This window comes from Myotis brandtii, unplaced genomic scaffold (genome assembly GCF_000412655.1).
Source record: "Myotis brandtii unplaced genomic scaffold, ASM41265v1 scaffold566, whole genome shotgun sequence".
Classification (NCBI taxonomy): domain Eukaryota; kingdom Metazoa; phylum Chordata; class Mammalia; order Chiroptera; family Vespertilionidae; genus Myotis; species Myotis brandtii.
The window spans coordinates 403358-422098 of NW_005370110.1; the positions used below are offsets into that span (position 1 = coordinate 403358).

The 18741-nt window shown below is 37.3% G+C and overlaps 1 long non-coding RNA gene across 1 annotated transcript; it reads left to right on the forward strand.

The window, feature by feature from the left end:
* Positions 1 to 17601: 17601 nt before the first annotated feature.
* Positions 17602 to 18563, forward strand: LOC106728211. The gene is made up of 2 exons (XR_001364494.1): positions 17602 to 17684; positions 18460 to 18563. It is a non-coding gene; the product is annotated as an uncharacterized LOC106728211 (long non-coding RNA).
* Positions 18564 to 18741: the final 178 nt, after the last annotated feature.

The window sequence follows — 18741 nt, forward strand, 5'->3', positions numbered from 1 at the left end:
TTTTTTTGCCCCAGAACAAATCCGAAGAGGAAGTCTAACTTTACTCTTGATTCTCTATTCCTGATCCCATGCTTTTATTTTTGTTTCTGGTTCTTGACCAGATTTGGTTCTAGTTCTGATTTGCACATTGTTGATAAGCTGTTCTCAATTGGTAACAGCAACAACTGGGGATCTGATTTTATGGCCTGAACATTTATTTGGTTATCAATATCAGCATGATGGGGATTTATACTCTGTTAGCTAACAGATAACAGATTATGGTTTGTTATTCTTTCTTCTTTCTGAATGCTTTCCTATTAGGTCAAATCAATTAAGAAGATGTTCTGTGTACACTGAAAAGGAAAATCCCTTTGAGATTGGGACTGATCAGATTTTGTGTTCTGTGTTTACTTTGACCCATAGCTGCAGTTGTAGAACTAAAGCTGCAAACTTTCTGTGAGTCTTTGTGTCTGTATGTTTGCCTCTTATTATATGAAATTGCAACATTTACTTATCTCTGAGTACATTAATAAATTACACTCTTGGTTGACACAATACAAAGCCACGTACACAATACCCCTTTTACCTTGTCACCTCTTGATGGCTTTTTATCTTGTCACCTCTTGATTCGTATGTAGCTCTATACCAGTGATGGCGAACCTATGACACGCGAACTCATTTTTTTGGTTGATTTTTCTTTGTTAAATGGCATTTAAATATATAAAATAAATATCAAAAATATAAATCTTTGTTTTACTATGGTTGCAAATATCAAAAAATTTCTATATGTGACACGGCACCAGAGTTAAGTTAGGGTTTTTCAAAATGCTGACACGCCGAGCTCAAAAGGTTCGCCATCACTGTTCTATACGAATATGTTGTGTGCGTTTCTCCAGCATTTGGAATTGTTTTTAGTGGGAGAGGAAATGGACTGCCAAATAAAATACAAGACACCAGTTTAACTTGGATTTCAGATGAACAATAAATTTTTTAGTATAAATATGTTTGAAATTCAAATTTAACTGGACATCTTGTATTTTTGTTTGCTAAATTTGGCAACACTTTTGGGAGTAGGAGTCAATCCAAATAACCTAGACTACCATTACTGGAAACAAACATCTTTTTCTTTCAGAATCTCGATCTTTGGCTAGAAAGTTCAGACATTTAGATTAATAATTTTTTAAAAAGATCCTTCTTATTTGTTTGTTTTTCTGGTTTTGAAGAGAGTATCTCTTTTTAGTTTACACTCCTAGTCTTTGATGTTTATATAAAGTTAGCTCTTGCTGTACAACAATCTCTCTCTCCTTTCCAAAAACAAACAAAAAACAAAAACAACTCAGTGGCTTAAAACAATAACCATTCCTGGGCCATCTGGACCGTGCGACTTGTCTACATTAGCTCAGTGGATCTCTGCATCTGTGGCCATTTGGCAGATTGGTTAGCAGTTGATGATCTAAGATGACCTCACTAGCATGTCAGGCTGTTGACCAGAGCAATAGGGGTGACTACTGACAGGGCTACATGTCTCTTGTCACCCATCCATCTAGCTTAGACTTCTTTTTGTGGCAGCTCCAAGTGAGTGAACTCCAACACACAAACACTTTTCATTACTTTGTTTTTTATATGCTAAAGCTGAAGGAAATCGCACAGCCAACCCAGATTTAAGGAGTAGAGAAGTAGACCTCACCTCTTTTTGGCATGGGAAGAATTTGTGACCATTTTGCAATCTATCACAAGTATATACTATCCATTCTTATGTTTTTAGAAATTACCCTAAAAATTTTAATACCCATGCCTAATTTTTCATAGTCTAAAGTAAATCATGATCTGGCCATGGCAGAGCAAGCAGTACTGAATTTGCCCCTTCCCTACACATACTACAAACCACTAGAAAACTGGAAAAAAACATGAAATAACTTTTCCAACATTGATCAATAGGCAGCAAAGGATTATGATCCCTGAAAGAACAGAAACAAACAAGCTGAGTCCTGTGATCATCCTGGCTTTCGAGAGGCACTTTCTGGACCAGGGTACCGGGAGGGAGAACCCAGTCAGAGTGCAGTGAATTTCTTGAGGAGACAGAGGTTAGGATTTGGAGAAGCTGGGGCGGTTGGAATTCATGTAGCAGAGTATCAGAGAAGAGGTAGCTACATAGAGAAAGATTTCTAGAAATCTGCACTGGGTTTGTTTTTACTGAATACCAGTCTGTGCATTTATAGGGTAAAGCTCCTTGAAGCTGCGCTAAGAACTGCCGAGGGTCCAGGGCACACATAGAGTTGGGAGACATTTGAATTCCAACCAACCAGAAAGGAGAGAACTTCTAAAGAGCTGGGATCTTCACTAGAGACTGCGGAAAGGTCAAGCCTTATTAGTAGGACCAAACCAGTCCTTGAGTAATGGCTACTGTAGACCAACTCTAACAATGATTAGAAACAATCTTGAAAGGATCAAGTATCCTCAAGGAATTTAACTGCCACTTAAAGAAAACTCAACACTCTTTAAAAGAAGAGAATAGCCCAGCTCAGCGGTTCTCAACCTGTGGGTCGCGACCCCTTTGGGGGTCGAACGACCCTTTCACAGGGGTCGCCTAAGACCATCGGAAAACACATATATAATTACATATTGCTTTTGTGATTAATCACTATGCTTTAATTATGTTCAATTTGTAACAATGAAAATACATCCTGCATATCAGATATTTACATTACGATTCATAACAGTAGCAAAATTACAGTTATGAAGTAGCAACAAAGGCTTAGTGGAGCATTGACCTATAAACCAGGAGGTCACAGTTTGATTCCCCGTCAGGGCGCATGCCTGGGTTGCAGGTTTGATCCCCAGTAGTGGGCGTGCAGGAGGCATCTGATCAATGATTCATCATTGATGTTTCTATCCCTCCCTCTCCATTCCTCTCTGAAATAAATAAAATATATGTATATATTTTAAAAGGCAACAAAACACATCACTTATCACTGTGTCCAACATTCAGTTAAAAATATTAGTATACCAGGTAGCAGGAAAATGTGACGCATAACCAGGAGAAAAAAATGCTTAACAGAACAGATCAAGAAATGATAGAGATGATGGAATTAGTAGTACAAATTTTAAATTTTATTTTAAATATACTCAGGGATTTAAAGGAAAATAATATGAAAAGATAAATAAAACAATTATTGTGAATTAGAATGTTTAACTTCCTCTTCAACAATACAAAAGAACTTTAAACATTTCAACTCCAATTACTCCCTTCTAATTTTAAATGCTAGTGTTATCATGTATTTCAATGATATCTTGTCTTTCTTAATTTCATAAAGCATTTTTATAGTGTATGTGATCAATGTTCATTTGGATGTTCGTATTTATTTATTTATTTTAAATTTATTTTTGTTAATCCTCAACCAAGGATATTTTTTCCATTGATATTTTTAGAGAAGGTGGAAGGGAGTAGGAGGGAGGGAGAGAGAGAGTGTGGAAGAGAGGGAGAGAGAGAGAACCATCAATGTGAGAGAGATACATCAAATGGTTGCCTCCATTGCATGCCCTGATGGTAGCTGGGGATTGAACTGGACACGCTTTGGTATGGGGGTTGACCCTCTAACCACTGAACCACCGGCCAAGACAGTATTTATCATTTTGTTCTTCGTTATTGTCTTTCATCTTAGACCACCCACCGGTTGTAATCTCTTTTTTTCTTTTTCTGCCTAAAGTACACATTCTAGAATTTCCTTTCATGAAGATCTGTGGTGGCAAACTCTGCATTTGTTTGAATATCTTTATTTGAATAATATTTTCATTTTTAAAATATATTTTCACTAGTCACAGAATTTTAAGTTGACAGTTATTGCTTTCAGCACATTAAACACTTTAAAAATATTACTTCACTAACATGTAGCCTCAGCTGTTGCTGTTGATAAATCATCTGTCATTCTAATTATGACATGTTCGATAGTAATCTCTTTGTCTAATGGCTGCTGCAAATGTATTTTCTTTTGCTTTTGTTCTGTAATTTCCTTGTTGTGGGTCTCTGCGTATAACTTCCTTTTTACTTATGCTGTTTGGGTTCCATTGGATATCTTGCATCTGTGAACTGAGTTCTTTCTTTTGTTCTAAAATAGTGTTAGGCATATGTCTTCAGTTCTTGGCTCTATTTTTTTCCTCTCTCCTTCTTCTAGAACTTTAAGTAGGCATTTGTTAGATCCTTGCACTATATCCTCTATTGTCTTTTTTATAGTTGTCATCTTTTCTTTTTGTTCTGTGTAATTTTTTCGGATCTGTCTTCTAGTTTACCATGTTTGACCATGTCTAAAGACATATACAGGAAATTTAAGCCCACCTAGAAAATTTTAAATTGATATATTACATTTTTATAAGTTCTTTTGGTTTCTTTTCAGATATATTGACTTTTAACCATATTTTCCACCCTCTATCTTATTTCTAGAAATGTATTAAGCATACTTTTAAAAATATATATTTTTATGGATTTCAGAGAGGAAGGGAGAGGGAGAGAGAGATAGAAACATCAATGATGAGAGAGAATCATTGATCGGCTGCCTCCTGCATGCCTCACACTGGGGATGGAGCCCACAACCCGGTCATATGCCCTGACTGGGAATCGAAACATGACCTCCTGGTTCATAAGTTGACACTCAACCACTGAGCCACGGTGGCTCGGCAAAAAATACTTTTTCTTTTCTACTTGGTGCCTGGTAATTTCAACATCTGATGTGTTTGCAGCTTTTTTGTATGTTTTTTATTTTTACTGTTGACAGTACTACAGTGGTGGAATGTTTGCAGTTCTGATTTTTCTGTCATTTCTTCTGGCTCTTGCTAATGGTGCTTTGTTTCCTGGTGGTTTTAGATTTGTTTTGTGTTTTTGTTGTGTTGTGTTGTTTTACTATGAACTGATTTTTAACATTTTCTTTGGGAAGTCTTTAAGGCCTGGGATGAAGATGAGTTCCAGGGATTTGCTTTAGCTGCTTTTGGGCACCTGAGGGCATCATTGTACTAGGGCTACTTTAAACCTAATTCTTGGCTTTAGATTTTTTTTTTTTTTTAAGTATCCAGATTGTATGTATTTGTACTACAAATGTTCATTAAAACTAGCTTGTGGGACCTATGTAATACTCTTTGTAATACTTTAAGCAATAGAAAAAAAACAAACTAGCTTGTGGTTACAAATTCTTAGGAGATATAATCTCCTCGTTTCCATCTCAGCGTCAAGTTTCGAGATAAGCAATTTTTGTTGGAGACCCTGTGATGACTGGTGTGGTGGGGAAGTGGAGGATGTCTAAGTTGCCTCACACTGAGAGTGTAATGCTCTGGGGACTCAGCTTTATGGGGGTAAAGGGAGAATCTCCTTTTAGATTCTCTATGTTTAGATGCTCCTGGGCTTTGATTTCTAACGTGCATGCCACACAGCACTATCAAAAGTGAACCCTGGCCCTGACTGGTTTGACTCAGTGGATAGAGTGTTGGCCTGCGGACTGAAGGATCCAGGGTTCGATTCCGGTCAAGGACATGTACCTTGGTTGCGGGCTCATACCCAGTGGGGAGTGTGCAGGAGGCAGCTGATCGATGTTTCTCTCTCATTGATGTTTCTAACTCCCTTTCCCTCTCCCTTCCTCTCTGTAAAAAATCAATAAAATATATTTTTAAAAAAGTGAACCCTAAAAAACAAAACAAAACGACAAAAAAGTGAACCCTAAGCTCTTCCAGTTTGGTAGGTATCTCCCACATTTCACTTCAATCTTACTTCATCATATTTTGTTATTCAAAATATACTTTTTTTTTTTTTCACATTTTGACACCTGAAATCAGTATGCACCTTGAAATGATAGTGTCCTACAATCACTGTCAGCCAGGGTCAGGCATAAAATAGATGTATCGTTTATGTGTGTATAAGTATCAAAGTAAAGCATTAAAATGTGCAGGATGAACATCAGTGGCTTGGAAGAAAATCTTGGGGCTGACAGAGGAGTATTCTTTTAACCCTTAGGAATCAAATGTCTGTGGAGTGGAGCTACCCTGACATATTCAGCATCATTCCTGAACTATGAGTCAGAGGTAGGGTAGTGCTCTGTAATTGCACAGTCAGGCTTCAGAGCCCAGAGTCAATGGTTCTTCATTCTTTTAAGGATTATTTTATGAAATAATACATCACCAATTGTTCTTGATGGCACAGAACATTGTGTAGAAGAGTAAGATGAAATGGGAGGGACTTTTTGGCATATATGAAGTGAAATGCTACTGTTTATGTGATTACTAAGTCTAAAAGATAACCTTCAGTAATTATAAAAGTTTTAAATGACAAGAAAGCATTATGTCATAGTTTAAAGCATTTTCTCCTTTCGTGGTAGTAAATAAAGCAATGGTATCTCTTTCAATACATGTAATACATTAAATCATCTTTTCTTTCTTGTCAGCTTCTGAGTACATTTGAGACTTTTTAAATATCCAGTAATTTTAGTTGATTTTAGCAGGTGCTTTAGTCCTCTAGTGCCTAGTCTTCTATACTACCAGAATATAAGTCTTGTATTACTTTTATAATAAAACCACACACATTATTTCCAAAAAAATTGTTTGGTTTTGAGTCTTTCAGAAGGAGAGAGAAAGAGAACTATAGTAAAAGAAAAGTTCTTTAGGATAAGAAAAATTTTAGCATGTTTGTGTATTACCTTCTTGTTTCTCATATTTTGTGTATATTTTCTCTCTTCTTGATTAGATTTGCTGGAGGCTTATCTATTTCAGAATGTGTGCATAATCACATTTTTATTTTCTAATTAAGTTTGTTTTGGTCTTAATTATCCCCATTCTTCTATTTACTTTTGGGGATTTTGTTGCTTTTTAAAATATATACACATTTTATTGATTACAGAGAGGAAGGGAGAGGGAGAGAGATAGAAACATCAATGAAGAGAGAATCATTGATCAGCTGCCTCCTGCATGCCCCACACTGGCCAGGCTGTTGTTGCTTTTTATATCTTTTCTCTCTCTCAAGAAATATAATATTTTAAACTATACATTTTTCTCTAAATATGGCATTGACTTTATCACAAAGATTTAGGGAGGCTGGCATTTTCTTTTTAAAATATTTAACTAATAAAAATTAATAGTATTTTCTGTACACTTTTATAGCCCACAAAGCTTTCTCTTTTCACAGTTTCCTCTCTTTTTGTTTAAGTTCTAATTTGTGGATATTTGTTTATTTTACAGGTGACTGGGGACTATTAGTACTATTAGTACAAGAATACATTTAAGCCAATTAATGTTTAATTGTAAACAGAAAATATATCCCATAAAATGTTTTCCTTTATTGTCTTTAATGAGATTTTTCTCCATAACCTAGGATGCTCAGTTTATATTCATGAACATGTGTAGTCATTATTTGTAGAATATAAAATCTGAAATAATGGTCTGCATTATGAATTGTGTTGTTCAGATCCTCCATGCCTTTATATATTATCTGCTTAATCTGTCATTGATATTAGAGGATTAAAATCTCCCACTATATTTGTATTTTTATCATTTTCTCATTATAATCCTCTTAATCTACATTATATATTTAGCTGTCATGTTGATTTATATCAATCCTTTATTATATTTCATTATTACCTTTTATTGCATACAATAACTCCACCTGCCTTAAGTGCTTTTTTATCCTAAGTTCTACTTTATCTAACAGTAATATTGTTATCACTGCTTTCCCTTTTTATCAGTTTAGTTTATTTTTGCCTATTCTGTGATGTTTAGCCTTTCTAGGCGTTTGGCTTTTAAGTAGATATATTAATAACTTATTATTTAATTGATTTTTAAATAATTTATGCTTTTTTGCCTTCTAATAGCAAGATATAGACTGCTTAGAATAATTTTAACTATTATACTTGGTTTTGCTTACTTTCTATTTTATGCTTCTGTGAAACTGAATAAAAGAAACCTCATTTAAAATGGAGTCAGGAGGCTAGAAGGAGGAACTCTCATGTGCTACCACTAAATGTCAATTACACACCCCAACAGGAAGAAACTACCTTGCATTCCCAATAAGAAGCGTCTCTATTTTCACTACCCCAGAAGGAGGAAGGAAGGTTTTCTTGTTGCCCAGCAACAAACCCAGCCAATGGGAACTATTGCAACTCAGCCAATGAGAAATCATCACCACTCTGAACTCTCTTTTCTCTGTTGGAATTTCATTCAAAGCATCCCCTCCCAACTTCCTGCATTTTTCACTATAAAGTAACATTCCTCTTCTTTGTTGAACTTGCCTATAATTTTTTGCTAGAGCATGCTTGTCCCTAATTGCAATTCCCTGATATTTCTGAATAAACGCAATTAGGCTGGTGAAAAGAACTGGCTGTTTTATTTTTAAGATGAACACTTGCTAACTCTTATTTTTCTTTTAGTTCTGCCTTTTCTATGGATTTCACTTTGTTTCCTTTTGCCTTTTAAATCCATTTGGAAGGGAAAGTTAGCCACTTAAAAAACAAACATTTATTATCTTACTCAATTTCTGACAGTTGGGAATCTGGGAGTGGTTTGGCTGGGCAGTTCTTGCATAGGATAGATCACAAGGTTGCAGTCTCAATGCTGCCTGGTGTTTGAATCTTCTGAAGACTTGGCAAGGGCTGCAAAGTTTGCTTCCAAACTTGCTTCTAAGCTCACTCACATGGTTATTGTCAAAAGGCCTTAGTTCCTGGAGGCCTCATTCCTTCCCACGTGGACCTATCCCCAGGACTGTTCTGACATAGCAGTTGGCTTCCCCCAGAGCAAATGATCCAAGAGAGAGGGAGGGGTCAAGATAGAAGCCAGTAAACCCTAATCTCCCAAATGACATACTACTGCTTTTGCTGTATCATGCAGCCCAACCCTAGTGCAATATGGGAAAGGACAACACAAGAATATAAATGCCAGGAAGCAGGGATATTGGGAGCTATTGGAGGCTGGCTACCTTAACGACCCTGTTTTTAAATCTGGTGAATATCTTAAGTCCAAAAACATCCTTAACTCTATATTTACCTATATAGAGAGATCTAATAAAAAATAACTTGGGCTATCAAATTATAAGATAAGTAGTTTAGTACATTAGGCTTTATCTTTCGATTTCCTCATACTTTCTCAGTGTTTATTAACTCACTATTGGGGTTTTATAATTCCTAATATCAATCTCTCTTCTATATCTTTTTCTAATATATCAGTTAAGAAGACTTATTAATAACTATAGTTAATATCATTGTCAAGTTTCCATCAGAGAAACAGAATCATTAGGAGTTATATATTAATAGATTTGTTGCAAGTAACAGTCTTTTGCAGTTGTGGGGGCTGGCTAACAGTGTTCGAAACCATCGGGTAGGCCACCAGGAAGGCCAGGCTAGAATTCTCCAGAAAGCTGACGCTTCAGCCCACAGGTGGAATTGCTTCTCAGTTTTGCTTTTAAAAACTTCCAGCTGACTGAATCAGGTCCACCCACATAATCTAGGGTAACCTCCTTTACTGATTATGAACCTTAGTCATGTCTGCAAAATACCTTCAGAGCAATACCTGCTTTGGTGTTTAATTGAATAACTCCAGGTATAGCCTCAACAAGTTGACATGACACATCACTTTTCTTCAAAATCATGTTTTTCAAACAATAGTTTACAAAGCCCTTGGTGCTCTTGAAGACACCAAATACACAAGGAATACGCTTCCTATATTTTATGAACACTTTGCCATGCTCATATTGCTTTTCTGCCCATTTCATTACAAATAAAACTTACATTTGAAATAAATGTCTTTTTCTCCAATTTGCATATAGCCCACTTGTTTTCAGGTTGGAAGGCTTAGAGTTATATCATCTTTACTAGTAAATTAATTTATTTTTCTAAAGCTATGGTCTTGGATCCTGCTAGTTAATTTTTATTTCCTCTCTGAACTCTCTTTGTGTCTATCTTTTTTCAGATGAAAAATAATTCTTTTATACTTTTATTGATCTCCTCTGTGCCCATTTTTCTGTATTCTTTGAAACTTCTATTATTCAAATATTGGTTTTTCCTTCCTTTTTCACACTCTTTTAAAATTCACTGATATTTTTTATTTTCTAATATATTTCTCTGTTTTTTATTTAACTGACTACTTTTTTCTGCTGGGTCCATTTTGCTTTTCACTGTTTTATACAATTATCTTACTTGGTAATCTGATAATCCTGACCAGGTGTTGCTTAGTAAATATATATAAGAATTCTCTAGACTTGATGTTCCCTTGCATCTTTAAGAATTAATTTTCAGCTCTTTTTTAGCATTTCAATAGTTCTTGTGGTTCATTGATTTCAATGTTTGGGTTAACTGTGAACTAATATGGTATTGTTATTTTTCTAGACACTGTATTACTTTCATGTGTACATCTAACGGCCTTGAGTTTCATTTCTGGAGTCTTACTGTTGATATCGAGATTTTTGTTTGTTTGTTTCAATGATTTGGTTTTTTTTTTAGAATCTTGGAGAGTATGGGAAGTGTGAGGCAGTTACTCTTTGCCATCTCAGAAGTCCTGAGGTGTGTACTTTTAATTGATTGTTTGCCTACTTTTGTGTATTTTTGTTTTCTTAAGTATTATAGCAGAGCGTTTAGACTAGCAGGCCAAGAATCAAGAGAATTCTAATTCAGTCTCAGCTACTCTCCTAAATACCTATGTAACTTTGGCTCATGCCTTCATTTTTATGGGCTTTAATTTCCCCATCTACAGAGTGTGGAAAACAAACGAACAAAACTGCCCTTACCTTTAGGAGTGTGTGTGTGTGTGTGGGGGGGGGGGGGGGGAAAAAAATGAGAAAAACAAGAAAATTCATGTCTTTCAGCAAAAAATGGGCTGAGGATAGCGCATTGAGAGTGGGAAAGAAGGGGCAGAAAGTTGGAAACAAGTGAAGGGAATTTCTCATTCATGCTGCGTTTATCACGTGTCTACACGGTAGGCACTCAGCTAGGTATCTAAAATAATAAAAGGGTAATATGCTAATTAGACTGGACAGCCAAACGACCTTCCAGATTTACTGATAAAGCTGGGGCTGCAAGAGCCAAGGTGCTGCTGCCGCTGGGGCAAGGCTGCTGCAGCTGGGGCTGCTGCTGCCTCGGCCCTTGGAGCCCCTTGCACGAATTTCGTGCACCAGGCCTCTAGTTTTATATAAGTTGTTTCAGGTCATCATCACAGCTTTGTGAGCTGGGTTTACTTTTTTCCTATTTTGCAGTAAGGGAACCAACTCAGTACTAATTCAAATAATCCTAGCTCTGTACCTTTTGGATTGTGTGACTTGAGTAAGGTCACTCAACTCAAAAGGGACCAAGGGATCAGAACTCAAATCTTTGATTAACAGGACATTTTCCTCTCCACTATGCTCCACTGTAATGAAGGAAGAGCAGCAAAATTGTGGCATTGAGCAGGACATGGGGTGCAGATGTTGCTTTCCCTCCTTTTTGTCCCTTTTCTTCCCCTCCCTCCCTCCCTACCTCTCTCCCTCCCTCCTTCCTTCCTTCCTTCCTCTTAAATTACAGGCAAACAGGAAAATATAGTGAGTAATTTAAAACAATGTGTCAACCAACGAGCTTATCAGATCTTAACATTTGGCCATGTTTGCTTCAGATTTTCTTTTTTAAAGAAATTAAACATTACCCTACATGTATAGTTAAATCTACTTTGTACCCTCTCACTTTCTCCCCAGTAGTGCTCATTATATTAGTGTGTATCATTTTCATGCATGCCTTTATACGTTTACTATATACTACATATATGCTAGTGTTTTGCCTGTTTTTAAACTTTGTTTAAATGGTGTCACACTATAAATAGCATTCTGCGAATTGCTTTTTTTCATTCAAGATTATTTTTTATATTTACCCATGTTGGTATATGTAACTGTAGTACATTCATTTTAACAATTGAATATTTTTATTGAATGAATATACCTTAATTTACATTTATTTAGTTACCTATTGATGGCCATTTAGATTATTACCAAATTCCAGTGATACCTTAATACTACAATGAATATTCTTGTATATTTCTCATTGTACATCCATACGAGAGCTCTCTAGGAATACAGCTCTTGAGTCATATGTTATGTGTATCTTCAACTTTATTAGTTAATATTGCCAAATCACTCCACAAAGTGGTTGTACCAATTTACAATTCACCTTGTACTAGCAGTCTGGAAGTTTCTAGTTCTTCACATCCTCACCAATAATTGCTTTTGTAGACTTTAAAATTCTTTTTGGTCTGATGAATATGAGTGAAATCTGTTGTACTTTGCATTTCTTTTATTAGTAAAGAAATTAAGTTTCTTTTCTTGTGCTTATTGGTCACTTGAGCTTTTGGTTTTATGAATTGTTTGTTCATATCTTTTACCCATTTTTATTGCTATTTTTTATTTTCTTATTGTGTTATAGGGGTTCTTTATTCTAAATATTAACTCCTTGTCAGTTATATTTATTGTAGTTATATTTCCTATCCTATAGCTTGTTTTTCACTTTATTTAAGGTGTCTTGTTTTATAGAAGTTTTAAGTTATAATAACATAAAAATAATTGGTCGTCTTCTTTAAGGTTTAGGTACAGTGTCATAAAAAATATTTCTCCAATATTTTTTTCTAAAAATGTTAAAATTTTGCTTTTTGCATTTAGTTCTTTGATCTGTCTGAATCTTTTCTCTTATACATGATGAGCACCAGCCTATTCTGCACATTGCCTGTAGCGTTTAAAATAGGGATCTATTATAATTTTTCAATTATGAATTATTAATCATTCTAATATTTTTTAATATTCCATTATTTTGCTACAAAATTTATAATGCCACCTTGATCATATTTGTATGTATCTGTGCCTAGCTCTCTATTTTGGTTTACTGGCAGGCTTGCTCATCCTGTTCTATTATCATGGTGCTCTATAGCATCTCTTTATTATAAATTTTGTGTGTTTTTACATCCCCATAATTTATTTATTTTATAACTGGAAGTTTGTACCTTTTGATCCCTTTCACCCATTTTTCCCACTCCTACCCCCCACCTCTAGAAACCACCTATCGCTCCTGTTATCTGGGAGAATAAGTCCCTCTATCTTGTTTTTCTTTATAATTATCGTGACTATTCTTGTTCCTTTAATCTTCATGTGAAGTATAGTTTCTACAGAGCAAGTGTGTTGGGATTTGGTGTGGAATCTCATTGAATTTTTAGATTAATTGTGCCTTTCTTTTTAAATTTTTTTATTGATTAAGTTATTACATATGTGTCCTTATCCCCATGTTATCCCCCATCCCCCCAACTCATGCCCTCACCCCCCTGTTGTCCGTGTCCATTGGTTAGGCCTATCTCTTTTTAACTTTTAATATTGAAGCTTCCCATTCTTAAGAATACTGTATTTTTTATTTAGTTAGTTTTATTTTATGTCTTAGAATAAAGTTTTAGAATTTTCTCTGTAAAGATTTTTGAAGTTTTTTATGTAGATTTTTTTCATTGCTGATAATAGAAACAGTACAATATTGTCTGTTTCTTATGGGAAAAAGGCAGGAAAATTGAGAATGAGGATTCAAAGGGCTCTGAAGAATAAGGGAGGAAAAATTTGTAAGAGCCGTCTAGTTATATATTGATTTTTATGAGGGCTTTGTACTGTGTCAACAGTAGCTAAGCTGGAACTACATTCCCCATAATTTCAATCCCTGTGTACTTCTTGGTTAGAATTGTCCACAGACATTTACATAAGTTTTTTAAAAATATCTTTATTAATTTCAGAAAGGAAGGGAAAAGGAGAGAGAGAGAGATAGAAACATCAATGATGAAAGAGAATCATCAATTGGCTGCATCCTGCACACCCACACCAGGGATTGAGCCTGCAACCCGGGCATGTGCCCTGACCAGGAATCGAACCATTACCTCCTGGTTCATAGGTCAACGCTCAACCACTGAGCCACGCCAGCCGGGCTACATAAGATTTTAAAGGTAAAAGCGCAGTAGTAGTCAATTTTGTGCTTTGAAGCTCAGTGTAGGCAGATGGAGCTCACATTTTCCAGGTGTCTACGGGCTCATTTTGTTGGTTTGGAGCAGAAGGCATTTCCCACTGGATTTCCTCCTTCATCTTCTCCAAATCCTGGGCCAGGTGCACTTACACTGCATAGTGAGCAGCACCAGCTATTCTGCACATTGTCTGTAGGGTTAGAATAGAACGAGTGATAAAGACACACAGTTCCAGTGTGTCTCAGGGGGTTCACTTTGTCCTTTGTCTCTCCCACATCATGTCTATCTTCCCTTTCTGACAGTTGGCCTTGCTGACTTCAGGCCCAGCATGGCATGCAGAAGTAACAGACTAATATATAGATGGCTTAAATAGCTCCCATGATTACAAAGACCTAATCCCTATAATAAATCCTTAGTCTAGATCACTCAGAGTGGTCTGCTTCCTTAATCTAATCCTAACTGATATAATTCCCATTTCCCTAAAGGTCCCAGAGGGAATACCAAGAAAATAGAATAAAGAATATGATTAATTGCATTTGGCCTCAGGGGAAATGGTAGAGTATCTCAGAGAATTCAGGTACGGGATATATAGTTCTTCAGTCAAATGCATAAAGATTGATGGTGTGGAAACAATGGCTCGTGTCAATGGAAAGGAGTCTGAGATGAAGTTTCACAGAGCAGCACAGATCCACAATCAATGAGCAGGAGGCAAATTTGGGAATGCAGAATGCAGAGTTTATTCAGTAATTAATTCTGTTTTTTATTGTTGGTGATTTATTTTAGAAGCACCTTAGTATAATGCTTGGCACAGCATGCACTTGACATTTGTTACTCGACATTTATTTGTGGAATGAATAAAAATTAGACTGTCTATTCTGGAGAATATTGTGAGGCTCACCTTTGCTAAAATACCATTAATTAGACCAAACAGAAATATTATTGCCTTGTCTTTGAGAGAGAAAATGGATTTTTAAAGAGACAGTACAATATTGTCTATTTTTTATGGGAAAATATGGATTGGATGATAGAATTCCTGAACTCTGGAACAGGAAATAAGTGTAGTATAGCCCTCTCATATTCTAAATGAGTTTAAGATTAGTTAATTGACTTGACAAGGTCAGGGCAAAGCTTGAGTCAGAATCATGTTCATAGGAATCTCAGTACATTCTTCTATTTACACATCACAATCTCTTCCCTGCAGGACAGTTGGATGAATTTATTTATTGGTGATTGAAAAGTTAAACCCAGATACTGATCAGATCAATTTCAACTTGGAGACAGATCTCTAAAGGACCAGGCTTTACTTTAGTCAATATTTTCTTCAACAAAGTGGATAAAGATCTATAAGAAATACCTATGAAACTTTCAGATGATATAAACTGTAGTAGCTATAACCTACTATACTGACCTAAAAAGAGTTAGGATTCCAAATCTAATTAAGAGACTATAATTTTAGGCTAAAACACAAAAATTTATGGGAGTAATTGGAAAGCATATACATTAAAATGTATAATAAGTATAGGACAGGGAAAACTTGGTTTGGTAGCAGTTCGTGAGAAAAAGGCCTGGAAATTTATAGGAGCCAATGAGTAATGCAAAAGAACTTAAAAAAAAAATCTATACATATAAAAGCCCAGCGACTGGAACGGCAGAATGACCAGAACCACCAATGGCTATGATGTGCACTGTGGCAGCCAACCAGCCTGATCCAGGCCCCGATTGCCCCAACCCCCCGCCCGCCCAGCCGTCTGCGGCTCCTCCCTCCCCTGCACCTCCCACCTGGCCTGATGGGCCCCCATCGGAGCAGCTGCCAGACCCCCACCCATGCACGAATTTGTGCACCAGGCTTCCAGTGTTTAGTCTTTGGAGGCAAGAAGATAGAAGAGGCAAGATGGGTTGAGGACGTAGATATGGGTACAATTTGAAGAAAGCCATGAGACAAAGCTTTAAGCTGTGGAATCTAAATCTTTTCCTAGAAATCAAAAGAAGCTAATACATAGCTTGAGAGTATCCCTACTAAACTGGACCTTGCTTCCTTCCTGCTGTTCCACCTCATCATATACCTGGAGCATTCTGCTCTCATGTTTGCAGTGTCTGCAGAGCACCTTTCCTCTCTGCTCACCTTAATTCTATCTTTTTAAAAATATATATATTTTATTGATTTTTTACAGAGAGGAAGGGAGAGGGATAGAGAGTTAGAAACATCGATGAGATAGAAACATCGATCAGCTGCACACCCCCTACTGGGGATGTGCCCGCAACCAAGGTACATGCCCCTGACTGGAATCGAACCTGGGGCCCTTCAGTCCGCAAACCGACACTCTATCCACTGAGCCAAACCGGTTAGGGCTTAATTCTATCTTTTGTTAAAACTTAGCTCCAGTCCCATCCATTTCTCAGCCAGTTCCCCTGTGAACTTCTTTAGCATTTATTTAACTCGAATCCTATATTATCTTTTAGTTTGTTACTTTTCTTATTTTTTAATTAATTTTAGAGAGGAAAGGAGAGGGAGAGAGAGATAGAAACATCAATGATGAGAGATCAATCATTGATCGGCTGCTTCCTGCACACCCCCTACTGGGGATTAAGTCTGCAACCCAGGCAAGTGCCCTTGACCAGAATCGAGCCTGGGACCCTTCAGTCCACTGACCTGACGCTTTATCCACTGAGCCAAACTGGCTAGGGCTAGTTTGTTACTTTTATATAATGATTATTAAATTGGTGATACTGGTGGCAACAGTGACAAATGGCATTGGCGATATATAAGAATTAACTGAGAATAATAAACTTTGAGCTGAGGGACTCATTTCTAAGAACATATAAATGTTAACTGTAAAAGCTAAAGAATGAAGTCGTTTGGAAAAAACACTATTATTGCTTGGAAATTTGGTTTAAATAAAAACATCTTTAGAGCCTAAAATTATAGCCTCTTAATTATCTTAGAGCAAAAGGGGCAACATATAAAAATCCGAGTCCCAGGGTACTAAATGACTTTGCCCATGGCTACTAAATGAGAGTGAAATTTGATTCCCAGTGTACTGGGTCCTACACTATGTCTATCAGATACGGCTCTTTGGAGTTTAAGTTGTAAGAAACAACTTAAGTCCATCCGGTGTAGCTCAGTGATTGAGCATTGACCTACCAACCAGGAAATCATGATTTGATTCCCCATCAGAGCACATGCCTGGGTTTCAGGCTCCATCCTCAGTAGGGGGTATGCAAGAGGCGGTCAATGATTCTCTCTCAGCATTGATGCTTCTATCCCTCTCTCTGAAATCAATAAAACATATTTTAAAAATAACAACAACAATAACAAAAAACAACAAACAACTCTGGATGATTTAAACAAATGGAATATTGTTTGCTCAACACATCTACTTAATGTCTATTCACCAAGTGCTCATTATGTGGAGATATAACAGAAAACAAAGTCCCTACTGTCATTGTAGTTGGGGGACAGGCAACAAACAAATGCATAAATATATTATGTTTCAGGTGCTAAAGAAGAAAAACAAAGAGGAATAATTCAGATGTTAGAGAAGAAAAATAAAGAAGGAATCTGGTAGAGGAGAGGATGCTATTTTATTTTACTTTATTTTATTTATTATTATTATTATTTTAATCCTCACCCAAGGATGTTTTTCCATTGATTTTTAGAGAGAGTGGAAGAGAGAAACACGTTGATTGATAGCTTCCTGCACGAGCCCAGACCCAGGGCCCAGGCTGGGGAGGAGCCTGCAGCCGAGGTATGTGCCCTTGATCGGAATCGAACCCAGGACCTTTCAGTCCACAGGCCGATGCTCTATCCACTGAGCCAAGCCAGGCAGGGCAAGGATGATTTTTTAGGTGAGGTAGTTGAGGAAGCCTATCTGCTAAGTAACATTAAGTGAAGACCTGATTGGAGCGAGGAAACGGGTCACGTGGGGGCCTTGCAGAAGAGCATTCCGGGCAGGAGGAACAGCAGGCTAAAGGCCCAGCCACAGGAGTGTGCTCCCCATTTTGAAGAAGAATAACAGGGAGGCATTGTGGCCAGCGCAGAGTAGCAAGTGAGGAAGTGATAGGAGACAAGGTTAGAAAGACAGCAAGCAGGGCCAATCACAGAGACCTGAGAGGAATTTTGCATTTTATTTTGAGTAAGATGAGAAGCCATAGGATGGTTTTGAGCAGAGGAGTGACAGGATCCTGACTTATGATTTTACAAGATCGCTGTGTGGCGACCGGACTCTGTGGCAACAAAGTTGAAAGCAAGGAGAAGGCTAAGAGGTTATTGCAGTAATCCCGTGAGGGACAGTGGCAGCTGGGGCCAGGGAGGGCAAGGAGGGCTAGGCACATCCAGAATTCCCTGATGGATTGGGGGATAGCCTTACAAAGAGGACCATGATGCAGCCACAGAGTTCGGGCCTGAGCAACCAGGAGAAGCAGTTGGACAGGTCGCAGGATTTCCTGGAGACTCGAGCTCTGAAAATGAGCATAAATGAAGAGGAGGGAGGAAGTGTGACCACTGATAAAATCTTACCACAGAGCCAATCTGATGAAGCCTCGCCTCCTGCCAGCACTGGACACCACATCCCACCCTGGGCTGGAAACTGGATACTGCTGTTGCTGGAATAAATTCTGTTTTCCTGCTTCTGTCTCTGCGTTGATTTTTCCTGAGTCAGAATCCCAGGTGGGCATGTCCAGCGGGCCGTGCTCAGCTCACACACCTATGCTCTGGCTGCCACAGGCGCTGGGAGGCATGCGGTCCTTTCACTTCTATGGCAGGACATAGCTTTATACTAGAGTTAGAATGGTTAGGAATTTTAT